The 21,696-nt window shown below is 40.3% G+C and overlaps 1 long non-coding RNA gene across 1 annotated transcript in view; it reads left to right on the top strand.

Annotated features, from left to right (window-relative positions):
* The first annotated feature begins 4,712 nt into the window (after positions 1-4,712).
* Positions 4,713-21,696, top strand: part of LOC309699965 — a 42,448-nt gene continuing 25,464 nt past the window's right edge. Inside the window, exon 1 of the long non-coding RNA XR_014274539.1 lies at positions 4,713-4,890. This is a non-coding gene — a long non-coding RNA (uncharacterized lncRNA). The remainder of the gene's footprint in view (positions 4,891-21,696) is intronic.

The following is a 21,696-nucleotide window of genomic DNA, read 5'->3' as shown; positions in this document are numbered from 1 at the left end:
TGATTTAAAGTGGCACTTTTTTGTTGGTTAACAGTCTAGACGTGATCATTAATTAAGTCATCAGCTAATACAGGCTGACTTGGTACAAATAGGACAGCAAAGTTCTTGAAAACAGGAAAAATTGGTGGTTGCCTGATGATTGTGCCAACATTTCTTTGCTGTCTGCGACTGACTGCGAGTAGTTGCAGTGACTAACTAGCTGCTGAAAGGTTGAGCATACAACACCTTCAACCTCTGAGCAACCATTTTTAGGTAACTGCACAGGTTGCCTGATCTGGGCGAGACCTGTCTCCATATAGTCAGAGTGAGAGTCAGACTGATTGTAATCACTCTCAGAGAGTTTAGCGAAAGTTTGCATGTAATTGCAAAGTTTCTCATTTATAAACACAGACAGATTTCCAACATCTTCCAGTCTTTTTGAGTCAGTATGTTCTGATGAGTGCAACTCATGTCTATCTGCAATAGGAGACTCAACTCAATTGGTTGCCAGATCGTTGTATTCCTATTTGAAAGCAGGGATGTTGATTGCGTACATCATTTTGCAGCAGCTATGTGACTATTTGTGGGGGAATTTCTGTTTCAAATCTATGAAGCTCCGGCTGTCAGTATTAAATGTAAATTTCTGTGTGACAGATTTGCAACAGATAACCAATTTATCACAAGGAAACTTCATTTAACTGCCGACTTGACTCCATTAAATTGCAAACTAATAGCAGACTGACTTCATCTTACCAAAGTTGCTATAAAGATGGCAAGTGGCTGTGAGTGGTTGCAGAACTGGTTTGAAAGTTCTTTCAAACAGCAGCAATAATTTTGTTCATGTCACAGTCTCCAGCCACTGTTTTCCCCAGTGTGACTGTAGCACAACATCTCCTAGTTTCTGTGAATTTTCCTAGTTTGCTTGTGGTTAAATAAAACCCAACTCTAACCCTAAGTTGATCTTTGGTGACCTGGTGAACGTTAAGATGTGTGGAAATTTAAATATTTACCTTGTTTGTTTTGTTTGTTTTTTTCCCTTTCCTTGTCAGAAATGATCATTTCAAATTGTAATACTGCAATTCACAACTTAACGCTGAGATTAAAGATCAAAGGTCATACTGACCCTAACTCTGTATGATAATACTAGAACATGTTACATTTATTAAATTCTCCAAAATACAGGGTTAGGATTTGGGTCATCACTGATGATGACTTGGCAATCACAGGGTTAAATGTATTGCGTAGCAGGGGTGTACAGAGGCCTCTTACATCCGACGCCCTTGGTTAAACAAGCCAAAGAACGATCCAGCAGTTGCTGAAAGTTTCACTGAGATAACAAAAATATGAAATTTTTCAGTTCCACTTCTCACTCCACCTGGAATAGTTGTTAACCAGTCTAATACGGTTTGATAGCCCAAAACAAACACCACTAAATTACATTGTTGAATATCTCGTTCCACAGCCCCTCTGGTTGGATTGTCAGGTCTGGTTTGCTGTTGACGTTCTGGTTCATCCCAAAGGTTTAAGATGGAGTTGAAGTCAGAATCAGTCAGATTTTTCCACAAAAAGCTAGGCTAAAGTTTTTTTGTTGTTGTTTTTTATGGGCCCAGCTTTGGTCACAGGGGCATTGTTAAGCTGAAACAAACTGTAGTCACAAAGTTGGAAGAGCACCACTGCCCAGAATCTCACTACATTACGTTTTCACCTAATTGTGGTGTCTAGATTTTTGGCCGCTTTGGCCGATAGCTCCATATTTCACTGAAGTAAATTGCCCGTCTCCGTCAATAAAGTGGAAATAAATCAGAAATGTATGAGACATCACCTTCACTTTAAAATCCCAAGGAAAAACAAAACATCACATTTTGGCCCGGCGGCGATGAGCTTGGATTTATCCGAGACACCCAACAACTGTATAAATCTGAGGTCACACAGCAATCCCAACAGCAGTAAAACCCTTTTTTTTTTCTTAAACAGTTGCTTTCTGTGCTCTGGTTTGAGAGCAAACATGTGCAATAAAAGGGAAGAAAAAACAAACTCGTGCTCTTTTTTTGGTCCCCTGTCCGTTCTCCACCTGCAGCTCACAGAGCTGACATCATGGATTACCTCACCATGAGAACATGTTCACCAGGGACATGGCCTAGATGCCGACACTGGACGCCATCCCAGGTCGCCCTGGATGAATGCAGCTTGTCGCATCACAGTCCCTCCTTGCAGGAACCCTCCGGGTTTAAATCAAATGCAGCAAGCCGACTCTGTATAACTGACCATCATAAAGCGCTTTCACAAACGCGCCGGATATGTTGTCCTCCTGTGCTGCATTAATTCACAGCCAGGAGAGCTTTTTACAGTCCTCTTGTAAATGTAGTGAACTGATGTTTTCAATTAAAGCCAGCTCAGAGGTGAGTTTCTACCCTTGATGCATAAAACAACCTTAATAAGTTTTCATCGAGTCGTATCTCTCGAGTTGTTGGGAAGAAATATGTCCTGTGAGGTGAAGGCGCTGGAGGTCGGCCACACAAGAACAAGTCCAGCTGTGAGAGGAGGTGAAGGTTTGATGTCAGCTCTGGGAGGATATACTCCTCCACATGTCAAATGAACTCACAAACAGGCTGCTAGAGAGACACAACTACTTTTTGTGTTTGTTCAGGATGATATATGGAAGTGTGCGCACCTTTTTTCACACAAATCAGTCTGTCTTTTATGGCTTGGCCTTCTCCTATCTTTACACATTATTAGTATTTGGTCTTAAATCACTGTATACCACTGTTTCCACAAGTTGGTGCAGTTTCTAAGTACATTTGTACAATAGACTGGTTTTTAGGAGTTCCATCAGCCCTAACTTCGGATATTCTTCCTGGTGTTTTGAATACATAAACATAGACAGGTAAACTTTCTCAGAGAGATATTTTAGAAAACAAAAAACCCCACCATGTAACAGGACATTAAAACAACGGTGATAAATATTTCCTGTGCAGCTTTAATTGTATTTTCACATATCTTATCTCCATCCTGCTGCATGTCCCAGAACAAATAAAAAAACAACATTAAAATATAGAAACTTATTGTGCTCGTTTTGATGGAAAAGGTGGCTTCACACATGTCCCTTGGCTAAGTTGGCGTTCTTTGTTTGTATAGTGCTGTAGAAAGAAAGCCATCATTAATTACACCTTTGTCAGTGTAATTACACCTTTGATATGCATGGTTATGTTACTTGTTGCTGGCTAAAATGAAAATCTTTGCAATAACAAAAGTAGCTTGTAAAAATATTTGGCAAAGTGGCCAACTAACATTTCCACTCTGATAGTGTTTTGCTGGGGGTAACATTATCAGTGTCATCATTAGTATTGATGCACTGCTGCTGTTATGACGTCCTGGGATTGTTGTTAGCCAGGGATCATATCATGGATAAGCTTCTTTACTGAATAGACTTTCAATTCAGTATGACCAGAAAACTGTAACTGAGCCCATAAACTCAGAAAAATTAGGACTTCTCTGCAAGACTTTTTACCACCACAACTATCACCCAAGTTAAAAGTGTATTAAGACTTCAGATGTCTACAGGACTGAATGAACTTCTTTCAAAAATTGTGTCTTTTTATTGCAATACGTAAACTGATTTTCCGGCATCTTGTCTTTGCCCGCCATGCATTATTTATTTAAAAACACTTAACACAGAAACTATTAAAACCTAAAACTGAAACTAGCAAGCCCACTCTGGAAACTAACTGAAACTTAACTGAATTAAAAGCTAAAAACGACTTAAAAAAAAGAAGAAGAAGATAGATTTAACACATTTCACAATTGTTTTCCATCTTACTACTCTCTATATGAATCAAGCTAAAGTGGCCAGCTAGTTTAGCCTTGGCTGAGTTAATTTTTAGCTCTTGTCCCTCGTTTGGGTTATGCTGAATTAATAAGGGTAGGTCTGTTTTGTAAATCTCGGTCATACTGCAAACATTCTTCCTTTTGAAGAAGAATTATCTGTGCTGTGAAACCGCATGCTCGTTGGCTAGCAACTTTATAAATGACAAGTCATTGAACCAGCGACACAATGTGAGAAATGCTCAACCTGAGGTTTCAAAATGGGACAAAAGAAATCAGTGGGTGATGCTGCTGTAGCTATGGTAGGTGGCTAGCGATTCATCTGCATTAGTAGGTAAGCTAGTGTTAGCCAGAGAAAGATGACTTGTGCTTGATTTGGATCCCTCAAACCAAATTAAGCTTCTTACAAATACATGCTACAAACACATGAAAGATGTTGATTCTAGTTTTCTCTCACACTAATCTACATTTTTATTTGGCCATATTAGCTTGACTAGACAATGTTAATGTGGCTGATGTTAGCTAAACATTTGCTGTCATTTGACACAAAATGTTAACAAAAACTAGATCATGTTTGTGTTGTGCCAAAAGTTGGTAAATTGTCAATGCCCCTGATTAAAAGACCCATCTTTAGGCTAACAATAGCAGGTCTTTTTCACTCTAGGGATCTGAGGTCCTTAAATGACACGTCCTTTGGATATTGCTTGAAATTCAGACTAGGTCCTTTATGATAAAATCTGGAATTATCATATTATAGGTTACAGTCTGTTCACACATTAGTAAAAGAAACACAAAACTGCTTCACAGTCTCACCAAACCTTTTAAAAATAAGTTTTAAGTTTCTTTCCTCCTGTGAAGTGTATGTTTCACCACTTTCCAGAGCAGAGGGCATAGTGAGCTGGGAAGAGAAACACCCTTGAGCTCCTCGGTGCAAAGTTTCCCTGCAGCTCGTCACTGATTCACATGACCTCAGAGTGACTGATGAAGCAGGAGTTGGCTTTCGACAGGGCTGGTGTTCATCTATGAAACGTTGAAGTCACTCCTAATTGTCACGCTCTCGCAGCACTGTATTTCATATTTTATGCAGAGGTAAGTCTCAACATGATGCACTGAGGAGAGCTTTTTTTTTTTTTTTTTTTCAGCTTGTATGGCAAAAAAGCTTCTAGTTACTTTAAAGATTTGGGGAAAATGTGCCCAAATACTCAGTGTTCTGCTTGTCCTCCATTCAACAAAAGCAAAACTTAAAGTTGTGTACAGAGGTTTACATCCACTTATCATAGGCTTGAATGTCATGGTAATTTTGGACCGATAATGATCTTTTAACAATCTTTTAATAAGTGGTGCTAAAGGTTCTACAGTGTCTTTTAACTTGACAAGGCTTATCAAGTTCTCATTAGTGATTATCATTGACTACATCTAGTAGTTTCTCTATGCAACATAAAAATTACTTGTTTGACAGCACTCATTGAATTGATCAATAATCAGAACAGTGGGAAAGTCGAGGAACTCAGTGAAGATCAAATAAATAGAACTATAGATTTACACAAAATAGTCATTTCAACATCTGCAGACTCTAAGATCATCAGTTCAAACAATCTTAAGTACAAGTTTCAAGCTTGGCTAAAATTTCCAGCTACCAACGTAGACAAGTCAAAGGTCTTCTGCAGAAATGTTTTATGGTCAGATGCGAGAAAAACTGTTAAAGCTATTTGGCCACAATGACTAGATGTTGGAGGAGTAAAGGTGAGGCTTTCAGCACTGTACACGCTGTCAAACATGGTGGTGATAGCATCATGCTCTGGGGTTGTTTTGCTGCCATTGCACAAAGTAGATGGAATAATGAAGCAGGAAGACTACCTGCAAATTCTTCAACTTCACCTCAAATCAACAGCTAAACAGAAACTAGTTTAGAACAGGACAATGATCCCAAACACACATCAAAACTGGTTTTGGAACAGATCAAACAGAATGGCCTTACCAAAGCCCTGACCTCAACCCTACTGAAAATGTGTGGACTGCACTTAAAAGCCAGGTCTGTGCCAGTAAACCAAACAATTTAAATTAACGTCACAAATTCTTCCAAGAAAAGTAGTATAATATCAGCCAGAATTATACCAGAAGCTTGTTGATGGCCTCCATTGTGATCTGATGTTATGGTATACAATTATTCCACCCAGGAAAAAGAACAGTCCAAAGAAAACATTAAAGCACAAAATTACCCTGACATTCATGCCCATGATATAAACTTGACCACAAGTGTAAAATAGAGCCTAAAGAAATATTTAAACAGACACAATAACAGTCTTTAAACCCCCAAATTTCTATAATTTGTTATCCCTGAAAGCAACATCAATAGCCCAGTTTGTAACCCAGTTCATTATTTTCTTCAGACAAAATGATAATAACTAAATGACCCTCAGTTGGGTTCAGGCCTTTTTTAGTGGTAGAAAACCATTTAAAAACACCACTAAAATTGAGAATTGCATGTCACAAGCAACTTTTTAGGCTTCAGAGAAGCCGACATTTCCCTGATAGTGAGTCCCCCGCCTCCCCAGACAGCCAGAGTGTATTCACCTTTGATATCCAAACAGGCATCAACACACACAGTCTGTCTGTTTTGACTGCATTCATCATCCTGAAAGCGTGTTTCCACCATCCTGCCGTCAGCTTTCACCTCTGCAGCCAGAGTCAAGACTGATGTTATTACCTTATCAAAGGTGGAGGTGTCTGCAGCTCTGGGGGAAACGAAAGAGAGACCAGGAGAGAGGCGGTGGGAGGGGTTGATGGTTTTCTTTGACTGGCTGGCAGCCGATGGGACACCGGGCGTATTTATCCCTCACCGCCAGCTTATCAGTGGGGCCTGTAAATCTACCTGACAGGTCTTTACAGGTGCCGTTAATCCCGCTGATTCAATTCATTTTGCTAACTGCTCGGATACGAACTCTCTCCGCAGGGAAGATCAAACCCCTCGCCCCGTTCTCGGCACATTAGTTTGTGTTGTCCTCGTGATAGAAAGGCAAATCCACTCTCTCTAACGTGGAGATGAAAGGTGCAATGCAGCCTCCGTAGCCATCAGATTTATTCCTGCAAACATGTTTGTGGTTCTTTATTTGCTGCACACAGGGTTTGGCTTTTTCTAAATGCTATTTACAGAGGAGAAATTTGCAGCGGAGGTATGCCGTTTTTCAGCAGTGCCCTGTTACACCCTCGTAATTATTTGTACCTTGGAGGTGCTCGGTTTAACTCCAATCTTGTGCTCCACAGTTATAAAGGCGCTACTGTTTCAAGGTTCAATCATCATTTCTTTCTGTCCTTTCGGGACGTTTTTGCCAAAACAATACTCTGAATTGCCATTTTGTTTTCACTTAATTGTTTTGCGTTCTTCTTAGCTGGTGTCTGAGCTGTGGGTGTTAATGTGCTTATATTTGTTTGCGGGTTTCCCTGCATTCAGTTTGGTTTTCGTAACTGGAAAACGTGCTCTGTTGGGATCTGGCGACTGACCAGGCCAATGAAAAATATCCCTTTTCGTTTCATTGAAATTCAACTCTTTGGGTTGGTTCATCAGTTTACTTTGGGACATTATCCATTTGCATTAGCATTTGGCTGAACCTAAGCAGAGAGTATAGCTCTGTACACTTACGAATTAACTGTATTTCTTCTATCAACATCATTACTAAACACTAGTGACCTAGTTCCACTTGAAGCCATACACGTCAAGACCATAATATCAACACCGCCATATTCGACAGATAATATGGTATGGATCTCTGTCTCCTTCTCTTCTTTGCTATTCTCTTCACAACTTCATCTTGGTTTCATCTCTCCAAAGACTTCCTTCTAGAACTGGGCAGATCTATTTAGATGTTTTCTCTCAATGTATAGTCTAGCCTTCCTGTTCTTGAGTGGAACTGGTGGTTTACCCTCTATATTTTCATTCATTGAGTGGTCTCTTGGCTGTAGTGTTTGATATGTCTGATACCTCCTCAAGAGTGTTTTTGTCTTGGTTAGAAGTTACAAAGTTTGTATTTTCCATGGAAATAATTCTGTGATCACTTTAGTCATTTGGTACTTTTGCTGAGCAAGTCATTTATTATTTTCAACAATGTACCTGATTAATTTGGCTACTTTTTGGGACCTAATGATGGCCTCCCTCTCTTTCCCTGACATCTCTTTGAACCTCTTATTAATAGTTCCAGTGAAAAGCTATAAAATACAAATTCAACACTTTGGACCAACTTCAGATATTTTGTCGACTTCATCCATGAAACTACTTCTGAGCTCTGAAAATGGGCAGCTGTTTATAAAAATGCCTGAAATTTTTAAACAGTTAATGCAAAACTTTTGTTTAACCACTTAAATTAAAACCAAATGTCTGACATTCAATACAATTTTGATTAATTGATCTAAAATCCACAATGCTGGTGTATAGAGGCAAAATCTTTGTCCAGCAGTTCATGGGCCTATCTGTATTTCTAGTGAAGACAGCGTGGCCAGATGTCGATGAAAAACTAGGGTCAACATCTGCTGAGCATTTGATTTCTGAAAGTACCTTTGTTTGTTTTGGAGGAGTAAACTCAGGCCTGTTGTTTATCTAATATTAATTTGCCTGCTAATGCAGATGAATTTCCAGATGATTGTATAGAAGATTGCCAGTATAAATGATGACTGTACAGTTGCTTATTTGTTGGTTTTGAGGACAGGAAATGCTATTAATCATTTGTTAGGAGACTTTTCGGGGGAAGATGATCAAGCATACCCTAGCTTGACTCAGTGCTTTGCCTGGAGTGCATGCCCATATAGAGAAATCTATGACAAAAGTGATGTCAGCTTATTTTTGCACTTGTGTGTTTTCCTAATTATCCAAAATCCTTAGCCATATTTAACATTAAACAAAAGATAATAAGTCTACTTTAATACTTCCTTAGAGCTTGATTAAATTCAGAGGTCTGGAAACCAGCTAGGATGAGGTCGCCTCTGCGTATTGTTTTCTTTGAGATTTGCTATCAGTGATCTGTCAGACGGTGCACTGCGGTGTCTCAGTCCGTGTTCGCAAAGCAAGCAAAAACATCCAGGGCTCAATGAAATCAGGGAAACATGCGGATGACCTAAAAATAAATAAATAAATGAAAGTGTTGCAGGAGCAAGAGTTTAAGTTTTGCCACCTTTCTGAGCTTCCTCATTTCACTAACAGGATCCGATGTGGGAAAAACCTTTGCTATTCAAAGCCTGATGCTTCCATCTACAGCTTTACTCAACATTAATAAGGCAGCGAGTAATAATCTGAAACTTGATCGATCGCCAAAGCAGAAATTCCCCTTTTTGTGTCAAACCCGAAAGGCAGGAAAGCCATCATGCACATGTGGAGACCAGCAACCTTGAAGTCGTCTATCTCAAGGATACCTGAGCAGAAAAGAAACTGTAGAAACACATCGCTCCTGCCTTGACAGGATTTGCTGAGCGCAGTCATTTTGAGTCACTGAAGTACTAGCCTTTGTCTGCCCATCGTACCGTACTCTCACTTCCTTCCTAAATGCAGCACCAAGCTTCTTGTCAGTGATTCTCCAAGGCCCTTTTTCTGATCTTGAGAAGGCCACTGGCAGGGGGCGGGAGGGGGGGTAGAACAAGTGTAGATTGAATCTTGGCAGGTTGGCGTGTTTAAACGCAGAAGTCACCTCCGCCTGGCTTCCTGCTGCAACCATCAAGCACCAACCTTATCATTTCCTCGCGGTGATTAGGCCGCTTCCTGGTGACTGCGTCGCAGGTTCAAGTTCATTTATGTACAGCAGTTTCTCAACCTTCTGGTGAGTCATCAAATGAGAAGAAAAAGATCAAAACAATGACCTTTAAAAGTAAACATGACTTTAATTGCCCTTTTCCTTCCAACAAATTGTAATCTCTTGCATCTGTCTAAGAAGACGAGAATGTGAACCTGTACTTTGGACTCTCTCGAAAGCCTTTGTTTCGCATGCAGCCTCACCAAGTACGCACGCAAACTTTCTTTATTTTTGCAGCCAGTTTTTCTCACAACTTCCATGTCATTAGCATACATGTGAGGGGCAGAGTGACGGTGCTGTTAATTAAGCACTATCTACTAATGTGGTTGTTAATAATAAAAAAAGAGAGAGAAGAGCGTCCCACACAGCTCTGGGATTTCAACCTGCAACCTCGTCTGCTGCCAGGCCCTCAGCGAGCTGCCTTTTTCTGCTTTCCCTCCGTCTCTGATGGGACATCCTCTCGCCGGCTCAGAGCTGCGAGGGGCGTTTATCTCTGACCCGCAGGTTCGGCCTCGCTGTCTCAGCTGCCAAAACAGTCCCATTCAACATTGTGCTGAGTTCATCAATGCTCCGCTGACACAGTCACACACACACGCACACAGATATGCGGGCATGCTCGCACAGATGCACACTGCAAAAAATGTCCTCTGCAAATTGTTCGTCTGTGAGACTCGTTGGCATTGGGCTGTTTAGTCAGTGAAGGTGGGATAGACTGTGACATTTTCTTTATTTGTTAAGTTACATTTGAGCTTTTGATATTTTCATAAATTATTCTGTAACTTACTATCAACTTAATTACTATCTGTGGTACTTATAAAGTGCTTTTCCACTCTAATTGAGCACTCAATTAGGGTTATGGGTTTAGAGCTGGGTGGGACTTTATTCTCTTTCTTTATTAAAAGCTGCGTTCATGGATAATAACTAAATTACAGCTGTATCATATTTTAAAACTCCCCCCCTCATGTACGTTAATGGCGTGAAAGTTGTGAGGAAAACTGGCCGCTATAAAAAAAAGTTTTATGAGAAGCTTCATTCCCCTATTCTCACACATTCATGCAGCACTTTTAGTCTACGCCTGATCACAATCAGAATCAGGGGGGTTACTTATGTCAAATATGAATATGAAAGATAGAAAATTTAAACAATGCATAAAAAGGAACAAGTAAAAATAATTAAGTGTAATTTTAAATTTGGAAAAAGTTAAAACAATGCTATCTGCTGTATAGTGATTAGTAATATAGGAGTAATATAGGAGGCGGGATAAGTATTCTAAAAAATAGTCCAGGTGTGATAACGTGGAGTTTCCTGACTTTCTGCATCGTGGTTCAATGAGTCTTTTACTAAACATTGTCCAGGGGCTGTGCAGCACGAGTGTGAAAGATTGTCCTGTATTGACTGTTACTTGGACAACACTGTTTAGCATTCACTCACTCACTCTTGTGGGCAATTTGGGGTTCAGTATCTTGCACAAGGTTACCTATGCCTCATTTAAATGTGCCCGATCTCCTCTTTAGGTTCCTTATTTTTAGATCCCTCCCTAAAAGGTTTTGATTTGGGATGCTCCTCACCATCAATCAGTCACACTGAGCATGCCCTAACAGATTAGGTTAAACTTTTGTATTGTTATGAGATCCTTTATTTATCTTGGTACAAGTCAAATTGCAATGAAAAAAAAATCTATTTTTTAAGAGAGCAACAGAGACTGCAACAAATATAAACACAAAGTAAAGAAAGAAGAACAAGTGATGCACAGTGCAGGCTGGTTGTATGGAATAAAATGTCAAGAACAAGAGAGACTTCAAGAGCAGCCACCTAAACTCCTTCTGACACCTCCAGCTCCTTCTGTACATTATTCTAGGAATCAGACGCAGAATATTTAAATGGCTTTTTTTCTGCTCTGACTCTGAGGACAACCATTTCCCAAATATTTTAAAATATTTAACAGCTGAATGAAGCTGTTACTATCAAATTTCCCAGTAATCAAACTGTGTTTCAGATGTGTGGCATTGTGCACAGATTAAAAACAAGGGTGAGTAATTAGCTTTGAGAAACTGGGACTGGCTCTCCACAACAGTCCCAGTTTCTCATGCAGCCCCTTGGGAAAATTAACTGCTCACCCCTGCTCTATAATGTCGTGCACGTTGTCGTTTGACATTGTACAAGTGTATTCGTTAGGAAGATCCTACTTTTCTCTCACCTTTATGGTAAACATGTAACTACAATACTAATGACTTTTTCATCGTGTTTTGGGATTTCTTACATCGTCTCACATAATGGCCACAAACAATAAAAATCTTGCAAAAAGAAAAAAAAAATCCTGGAAATCCCCATCTAAAATTCATCCAAAGACCAAACAACAGTTTTTCGGTGGGAATGCACACAATCTCCAAGCCTGAAGGCAGTGCATCAGGTTAGGTACGTGACCGGGGGAAAATTGTTGCTTGACATTTGTGAATATGTCAAAGAGCTTTCCACTGTTACGGCAGTTTAAGGCCCTGCTTGCCGGATTTGCCTCCCTGTGACTTTGCATGAAATATGTCCTGCACTGTGTCAACACAGGAGCCCTTCAACTTTAAATTTCATTCTGGGTAAGAGAACAGTAAGTGCACAAGTCAAGTGACTCTAAGGGGACTTCCAGGGAACAATATGAAAATCTTCTGAGGAAAATGCTTTTAAGGGAAGATTGTGGGTTTTTTTCCCTTTATTAAGCTAGGAACAGTTGAGAGATGACAGGAGTGCAAAGACACACAGTGCATTCAAATCTGGGTCGCCTCGTTGCATATGGGTCACCTGGTTAACCCGGTGAGTTAAATGGCACCCTGAAAGGCTGGCTACATTCAAATCAAACTTTACTTCTTGAACTTAAAAAGCTGTAAAGCTTTAAATCAAACTGACATGGCTTTGTCACTGACAGTTGAGCCATAGATTATATAAAAGGAAAGTGTGGATATGAAAAGTGAAGCCAATGCAATGCAAAAATGGTAGCAAAAAGACTTGTGGTCTTATAAAGTCTATGGGCTCGACCTCACAAAACACTTTCCTGATGAGTTTATGAGCTCAATTACTGATTTCGGGTGAGTGAGCCCATAGAGATGGATAATCCAGTTTATACTCATGTCAAAGTAAGAGCCACACCTCCTATTTCAAATCCAATTACAACACAATAAAATGGCGATGGCAAAACTGGTCAACTCCAGTTCTCAGAATGAATGGGTACCATCCCAGGACAGCTACGCTGGTCTTTTTAGCTTCTACTGAAAATGAATCCCACAACTTCCAACTGGAATTACGCTGAGGACAGGAAGTTGGCAGGGTCAGAGAAAAACCTTTACCTACTTCCAGGTGAGCGACTGAAGCTATGATCAATGAGGATAACGAATATCACTGATTGACGTATGACCTGGTAGTAAAGAAATTAGAAGGTTACCTAGGCAACCAAAGCCTAGCATGTCCACGAGCAACCGGCTTCAAATTCCAGTGTGGACGCAGCTTTATATTGTCTACAGGTGGATCCCTACTGGATATTTAAAGCTATAGTTGCCTAGGTAACCCTCATATTTATTTACCACATCATTACCACATTATTAACATTCATCGGTCCCTGATCACCATGCTAGTTGCTTCCTCTGTGGATGCCTCTTTTACTCTTAATCCAAATAACAATTAAGATCCAACTATGTATTAATAAAGCTTCCACATGAATTTGTTAACCTAATAAAATACAGTCTCATATTCTGAATCTCGCTATAGCATAAAAAAAAGTCCTGAACCCAAATATAGACATATGTAAAAATACCTCACATTATCTATTTTTATGTGTTTACTGAAAACATCAGATAAATAGTTTTCTGTTAATCAAGCTGCCACTGATATAACATTTCACTTGTGTGTTAAAAAACAAAGGATTCAAGCTTCAGTATTGAATGCAGTTTATTTTTTATAGTGTACCCATAACTTGCACATTCACACAAAAACACAACAAATCCCAGGCAGGAAAGAACCGGACAACCTCAGTCCTTTTGGCTGGATATCTGGGGGCCTCTGTGACAACTCACGCCCCCTCCATCGCCTATACTGCCTATCAACCTCCGACAGGTCAGGTCCTCATGCACACGTTCGCCGAAGGTCCCCAACACACGACCTCTCCCCTGTCACAACTGTCACTTGACTTTAGCAAGCAGAAACCCCTTTTATCAGAAAACCTGAAGCTCGGCTCTGACAAAGCCGGGGAACTGCCAGAGACTGACCCTAGTGTATATTTAGCAGCAGCTTGGCAGTCGCCCATCCCAACTGTTGAGGCTGTCAGAGCCTCACATGCAGAGCAGCCTGCCCTCTTCCCCCACCTCACTTTGATTATGTTGAGAGGGAGTCACACAGAGTGGGCTCATTGTTCATTCAGTGGCACATAATCAGGTAAAGGCACATTTGTGGCATAATTATCCTGTTTAGCCCTGTTGAGACTCTTTGAAGTGTTGATATCTGAAAGTATGACGCAGGCTTCTGAAGGTTTGCTGGCAGTTTCAACATCTTGCAAAATTTGGTGTCCAACAAAGAGGTTTTGGGCTTCCTCCAGAGGAAAATCACTTGCTTAATCAGCTTTCTTTAAGTTCTGATTAATTTATTCAAGCATAAAATACATTTTATATCAGACAGCTAGAAAATTGACAGACTTCTGTTAAGTAGGGTCACACTGATGCTATGCCTACACTATATGCATACCAATTGTACTTAGGTTGGCTGACACCCCCCCCCCCCCCCAAAAAAAAAAAAAGAAAAAAAAGAAAAGGCACATTGTTGCCCAGGGAAATCCCTGTTTCAATCCTTGTTAACAAAGATTCCCAGATGTGACAAAGTTTGAAAGGCCCAACTCAGTTTTCAATCCAGGCAACGATTTTGAAATCTTGCATCGCTCGTTTAAAGATTTATCTGCTTTTAAATTTAAACTAAATGTTAATGCTAGATGAGTAAAACTCCTTCTCATGTACATTTGCAGATTCTCACTAACTTACAGACTCAACCTGTATTCAAGATTACAGTCATCACATTGGGTTTCTGTTAGTATCCACTCCTACCTACAGATGTTCACCATTCACTTGCCAGGTCATCTTGTTTCCTTGTTATTCAAGTCAAGTCAAGTCAAGTCTTTCCGGCTTTCATGAACTTTTGGACTAGTTTTTGTTTTGCTGTCTATAATTTATTGCCTTTATTTTATTTCTCTTTTATGAGCTCTGCCTGATTCAGATTAAAGACCAGATTTTAATTCCCTTTTGCTCTAGTAGGAAGCTCAGACCAGAATTTTTTTTAGGATATTCCTGAACGTGGCCTCTATAACTCTCGAGATATTTCACTTTAGATCTGAGTACCAGAACCAGCGACCAGACCAACATATATGATATTTCGCTAGCTATAACTAATGGCATCTGATCAAAAGTGATGATGTTTGGTCTAAAATGGCTTTAAAAGTCATGAGCTGACTGATTCATTTGATATATAAGGTCAACTGCCATCAGAGCTATCTCTTTGTGCACGTCTGGATGACTTGCAGCTTGGTGGATATTTTTAGCTCGGCTCCTGGAAGTGCTGTGTAAGCATACTTACCTATGCATTTGTAGTGGATCTCCCTTCTTGTGTCAAAATGACAAACATTCAACTTGAATTTCATTTTGGGGGAAGAGGACAAAGTCAACTATGGCGAACAGAGCAGGTGTAAGGATTGTGTCGGTCTAGCCAAAAAAACTTCAGTGTGAGCAGATGGACAATGTTTCCTCTGAGGTATCAGGATATTCACAGAACTTGAGCACAGTCCTGTGAATGTCCAAAAACAGCACTTCCCATTCACGCCCTTGACATGTTGCACCGTCTTCGGACCGGGACACTGTGGGTTCTTCCACTGAAAATTGCTTGTTTTTTCTCTGGTTTTGGGAAGAAGAACACACTCTAATCTGCAGTTTTGCTCCTAAATGTGAAGGTTAGGTCAGTATGAAACAGAACTAGACGTCTGCTCTCTGTCCAAGTTTGAGGTCCATGGGGAAATCACAGAACACGAACGTGGAAGCACAAGACCTCAAGGGAGCGATCTAAAAATAAAATAGTGCTGGAAAAAGTCCAGACTTGCACAACAAGTATTAAAGCACCCGAATTTTAATCTGGAAAGTTTGTTTGCTTATCTGTATTTGTTTATTAGTTTTTTCCTGCTGTAAAATTGTTTATAGAGAGATTTAAAGAGATTATTAATGACTGAGAGATACACAAAGTGGAAGATACACAATATAGTATTTAGCTACTGTCATGGATATATAAAATCAAGCACCTAGCTATTCTTTTCTTCCTCCTAGATATTCCACCATCAACTTAATTGATTTATTGCAAAGTGGAAGTGCTAGCAAGCTTCTAAATTTGCTCAACCTCTAAAGTAGGGATGTTTTATAAAAGCACGGCACGTCTTTTATAACCGAAATCTGACGGTTTCATCTTTTATAACCCTCAAAACCCCATAACCCTGCAGTCTTCTGATGAAGTGGGCCAAAGGAAGTTATCTAAATTAGACATTCAGCATCAATGCAAAATGAAGCAGGGCCCCATCACCTTTCGAAGCTTTGAGTGACTTGCAAAAAAAAAGTGTGCTATCACATGAAGTTTGCCACCACTTGGGCATTACCAGGGGTGGGTTGTACTTTTTTTTTTCATGCTTCATAATGTTCTTCATAACATCATAATGATATGCCCTTGTTATGCCCTGCTAATACCTTTGCTTCCCTTAAACCCCAAGTCAGCTCAGCTTCAGCGTGATCTCCCCAGCATTCAGGACTGTGTCATCTGCAGCTTGTTTTCTACAGTAAGAGTGAAAAAGGTTCCAGTGTTATTAACATACAGGCTTACCTTTGTTCCCATGCATGCTTGCATTATTCCGTGTCAAATCGATGCAATGTGATGTGTGGTTATTGTGGCGAGAGGAAACGCATGAGGTCTCCTTTGCTTACCTTCATCTCTGTAGCTGTAATACAATGAGCAGCAGTGCAGTGGTGCAAACTTTGAGCTTTAGATGATGTTCGTAGACACACATCTTTTAGCAAGAGGGGACGGTGTGAATTATTCAGCAGCGCAAGATGTCGTCTCTTCTTCCACTTTGCTTTTTTCTCTTCTTCCTCTGCTGTGCATGCTTTCCTATTTTTCCTCCTGATCTTTTTTCTTTTATGTCTGAGGTCTCTCTAAACTTCAAATAAACTGATTAATTTAATCTAGAAATGTATTCGTTATAATTCTTCTAACAATAAAATCTTAATTTGTGTCTTAAAGTTGGACGTCAGGCATTAAATTGGCACTAAATAATATAGCTATTTCCAAAACAAATGCTGCTTTTAAGGTGCATTAGATAAGCTGCATGTAGTAATAAACTAGAGGAAGTAATCTTTTATGAAGTGGAAGGTAGAAGCGCTGCCTTCGTCTTTTTCGGTGTGTTCACAGTCTTCCCGTTGAGTTACCTTGCAGGCCTCAGGGAAGTTAACACACACTGACTTTCACTGTATCCGAGCGCTCGCTCTGGCTGAGCGCCACACATTGCTTAGCGAGAATCTCAAATTGAACCTAATCGGTTCTCCAGTCACCGTGTTTAAATGGTCTTTCTGCCAGGTTAATGGGATTTCTGTTGAAAGGTCTGCGCTCGACGTCTAAAGTGGTCCAGACAATCGCAATGAGCTCCGAGTCAAGTGTGATTAACCCGCTGACCCGCCTGTAGCCATCGCGCCTCTGCTCCCTCTCAGCTCCACTGGAACTGTGTTCGAGTCAAGTCCGATTTACTTATTAGGATGTAAACAAGGACGCAATGAAACAAAGAGCAATGAGTAGAGCGGACAGGAGAACTTTATCCCAAGCCACAGGGCCTGCAATTTTTCTTTTTTTTTCTCTCCCCTAACACCTTCAGTTCAGAAAAACAAATTCTGAATCCAAGTCTTGACACTCAACAGCCATCTTGGCAATGCCTAGTTATTCTGAAGCCCCTACAGTATCTCAGTGATTGTGGACAGATGCTTAACTTTCATTTAAAAGGTCTTAAAATCAGATCTGAAATCTGTGATGAAAATTAAAAGTTTTCTAGCATTTGCCTAAAATAAGGCCAAAAATGGATAAGACTTTAACTATTTCATGAGTTCCTCCTCAAAACACTTTGGCTGGCAATTAATTATCAGTTATTATTGCTTCTTCAGCAGATCATCTACCTCCATCTCACCCTCCCACGCCTCACTTTCTGCCCAGCAGCTCCATCTTCACCTTCTTTGTCCAGTATAGCTACTATCCCTCCTCTGCACATGTCCAAACCACCTCATTCTTACCTCTCTAAACTTTGTCTCCAATCTGCTTGACCTGAGCTGTCCCTCTGATGTACTCACTTCTGATCCTGTCCATCACTCACAGTGAAAATCATCTTCAGTTTGGCCTCCTGTCTTTTTGTCAGAGCCATCATCTCCAAACTGTACACCATAACAGGCCTCACTACCATCTGGTAAACCTTCCCTTTCACTCATACTTCTAGCCTTCTGTCACACATCCACCTGTTTTTGTTTCTGCTGACATTCATTCCTCTTCTCTGCAGAACATACTCCACCTCTTCAGGCCATTTTCTACCAACTCTCTACACTCACTACATCTCATTCTTGATGATCTGCATGCTTGATTAGGCAAAGATTTTATATTAGATACCCTTAGTGACGCAACCCTCCCAGTTTGTCCAGGCATGTTCACTGCCTTGTGGTGCCAGTGGATGTGTTACCAGTTATTATTCCTTACTGTTCTTAAAATAGTTAAAGCAGACAAACCTCTAGCTTCAACCAGATTGCCTTCAGTTTTTAAAAATTTGCGTGTGCAAGGCTAATAAATAGGTAGGTTCTGTCAAGTATTGGCCAATGAAATCAAATGTTTAAATGCTCTCAAGTGCACAATTCGGCTCAAGTCAAATTCTGTCCCTGTAAAAAAAAAAAGCCAAGATATTCTTGCGTTACTGGTGTCTTTACACCTTCTACCTGTGGTTTTGCTAATAGTACCTGGAGATATAAATGCACTAATTAGTAACTAGTCTTACTATCAAGGTTTTGCAACTGACTTCCTGTCCAGTGGAAGACAGAGTTACAGAGACAAGCTACATGAGGCAAGCACTATAAAGATAAAGCCCATTTAAAATGAGTTTTCCATCTCTTCCAGTGGTGCATGTTGATATCACTATGAGATTATGTACAAGTAATTCCTGCGAGCCAAAGGCTCTCTTGGATCAGGTCAAAGAGAGGAAATGCCCTTTATATGATCACCTCAGGTAGGTGGAGTCCCTCCCACCTCCTGTTTGTGAGGGACAGCCAGTATGAGGAATCAGAAGATGGCTTCTTGTGAATCATGCAAAGCTACTGGAAAAGAGCTAATAAGGCCCCATTTAAACAAATGTGCTGTACTTTCGTAAGCTAATGATTAATTTGAGTGGTATAATGGGAATTATCAACAACTTTGCAGGTGCTTTTAGGTTTTGGTGGTTGCAGTGGTATAGCCAGCGCTCACCTCACCAATGTCAGTTTTGTGGTCAGTACCACAAGCACAACTTTAACTTGTGATAAACTTGAAAAATGGAAATTTTCAGGGAGGCAGAAATGAACACTTGAGTTGTCCTTTAAAAGTCTCATTCAGAGGACATATGGGACCATTTCCAATTCCCTTTTGCTTTTATGTTCCGGTATTTTATCATCTTATTTCTGGTAAACTTTTGTTGCTTAACGTATCGTCTAGTCTGTTGTCTAGCTATCCAGCCCTGATAATGGAGATTTTTCCGCATTGATCCACACGGAGCTTTTATGGCGGTAATCAACCGTTTGTGTGGGTCAGTGTCTGTAATGATTTCTCTCGTCTTCTGCCCCCTGACCTTCATGTAGTATAAATCTAAGTGTGTGAGTGTGTGTGGTGTATTATTGCTCAGAATTAGCCAGTGAACCGTCGTCGTACATGTCAGGGAGGCAGAAATGAACAGTGTTATCACCTCCGACGGCATCCCCTGAATGAGTATTCACTTCTTTCTGATTCAGTATGTGAATCAGTGAAGCATTGCTGCTCCTGCATGTGTGTGAGCACATGTTTATTTTACCTTTAATCAACAAGTGAAGTCTGACTAAATGTGACAGCTTTGTTTTCTGTTTGCTACCAAGAGAAGCCATCAATATCGGTCTTGACGCAGGCTACATAAATGTCTGACATTTGAGCTCTACCTTAGGCAATTTCAGTGCCTTTATTAAGTCCTGCAACTGTATTTCATGTTAAAGATTAGCTGAAGATTAGTCAGGGTGTTCCTGAGTAGCACAGTGGTTAACACTGTAGTATCACAGCAGGAAGGTCCTGGGTTTAAATCCACCATCTGGCTGGCTTCCTCCCTCTGTCCAAAGACATGCAGTTAGTGGGGTTAGGTTAACTGGTGATCGTAAATTATCTGTATATGTTAATATGAGTTTGAATGGTTATCGCTCTGTTTTAGCTGTGTGATAGACTGGCGACCTGTCCAGGGTGTACACTACCTCTTATTCTATGACAGCTGGATAGGCTCCAGCCCCTCTGCAACGCTGAATTACATAAGTACAAGAAAACAGATGAAAGGCTGGATAGTCCGTGTAGCGGGTGCGAAGTCAGAGTCAAAATGGAACTTGTTTGATAACTTTACTGCTGCACTTTAAAATAAATTTCCGTTCCAGGATTTTGCTTTTGTCAGCAATATAAGAATTTTTTTTTTTTATGGAGCCACATGATCCATAGTAGTAACTCCTAAAGAGAGCAGGCGGAAGAAGAAGGTCCATTGGGCCGTTTTGTGTAGATTTCGCAGCTGGCCAGGCCTGGGACTTAAACCTAAGCAACGAGAAGAAATTTTTTAAATAATTAAAAATTATTTATTAACAGCTCAAATTAAGTTACATTATAGAGTAGAGTGCCAACAATGGTAAGAAGTAAGAGAGGATCCTTGGAATGTAGATGCTGGTGGCGGTGGCTTGTCACGTGACAAGGATGAGGTGGGTCACATTAATGAGGGTCTGAAAGGCAGAATGACAAAGATCACTGAAAGTGGGATTATGGTGTCTATGTCAGGATGTCCGCTATGGTCCAGTCAGGTCTCAGTGATGATGACAGTGAGGATCCGTGATGATGTTCACATACCTGCTTGTTTTTTTGTGACCATACACCTAAATTGTTTTCCATGAAAGTAAGACTCTGTTGTCCATGGAGAACTAACATGACAATGGACCAACTCCACTCTGGTAGCACAAGTCTACTGTACTACAGCAATAACCACAACCAGTCATGTCAAAGCTGTCCAAAAATACAAAAAATACTAAGGAGGCTATGGGATTGGCCATGTTTTGTTGGTTTGCTTGTTTGTTAGTAGCAATAAACTTTTTAAGCTGATCTAGACCTGAATCCATTAATTAAAGGAAGGATTCTTTTTCAAATTAACAAAACTGAGAGAAATCATGTTAATAATCTCTAGTAAATATGACAGACTAATGGATTAATGAGGATCCAGTTATCTTGGGCTTCTGAATTGCACATTAACAACACTACCTGGACCAAAGAGTAGAAAAGCTTCTTTTCCATCCATAACTGCAGAGGTTCAGGCCCTGACAGCTGACGGTGGAGTCCTTCCCATTTGAGGCTCTAATTGGGAGCTTTAATAATGAGATTTTTTCAGCATTAACATACCTAATATCTATTCCACCAAGAGTTAAAGAGATCAGGTAATATCCCAGCTCAAAGCCTATAAACCACTTTGTCAACCGGAAAGCTAAGACACACCTACTGTCCATGGAAAATTGCCATCATTTGTTTTAATTGAGCACTTTTTGATGTCGCAGTCACTTGTCAGTGGATATCTCGTTTGGGAGGAAATCTTCACATGTTCACTTCAAACGCTCCAGGCAAAGGATTTCCCCTCCCTTTTTGTCAAAAGGAGCTTGCTTTCAGAAATTGGGGTTGATTCTGTGACAGCTACAGTACATGTGTGAGAACTAGGTCACACAGTATTTAGAATACTTATTTATCAGCACTTAAAGAGGTTACTCGTGCCCACCTAGTGTGATTGGAAAGTGTTATTCCATCAACTTCTGTA

The sequence above is a fragment of the Aulonocara stuartgranti genome, assembly GCF_965226115.1.
Source record: "Aulonocara stuartgranti genome assembly, chromosome: 23".
Classification (NCBI taxonomy): Eukaryota; Metazoa; Chordata; class Actinopteri; order Cichliformes; family Cichlidae; genus Aulonocara; species Aulonocara stuartgranti.
The sequence above is the reverse complement of the archived record's forward strand: the minus strand, read 5'-3'. Positions and strand labels throughout refer to the sequence as shown.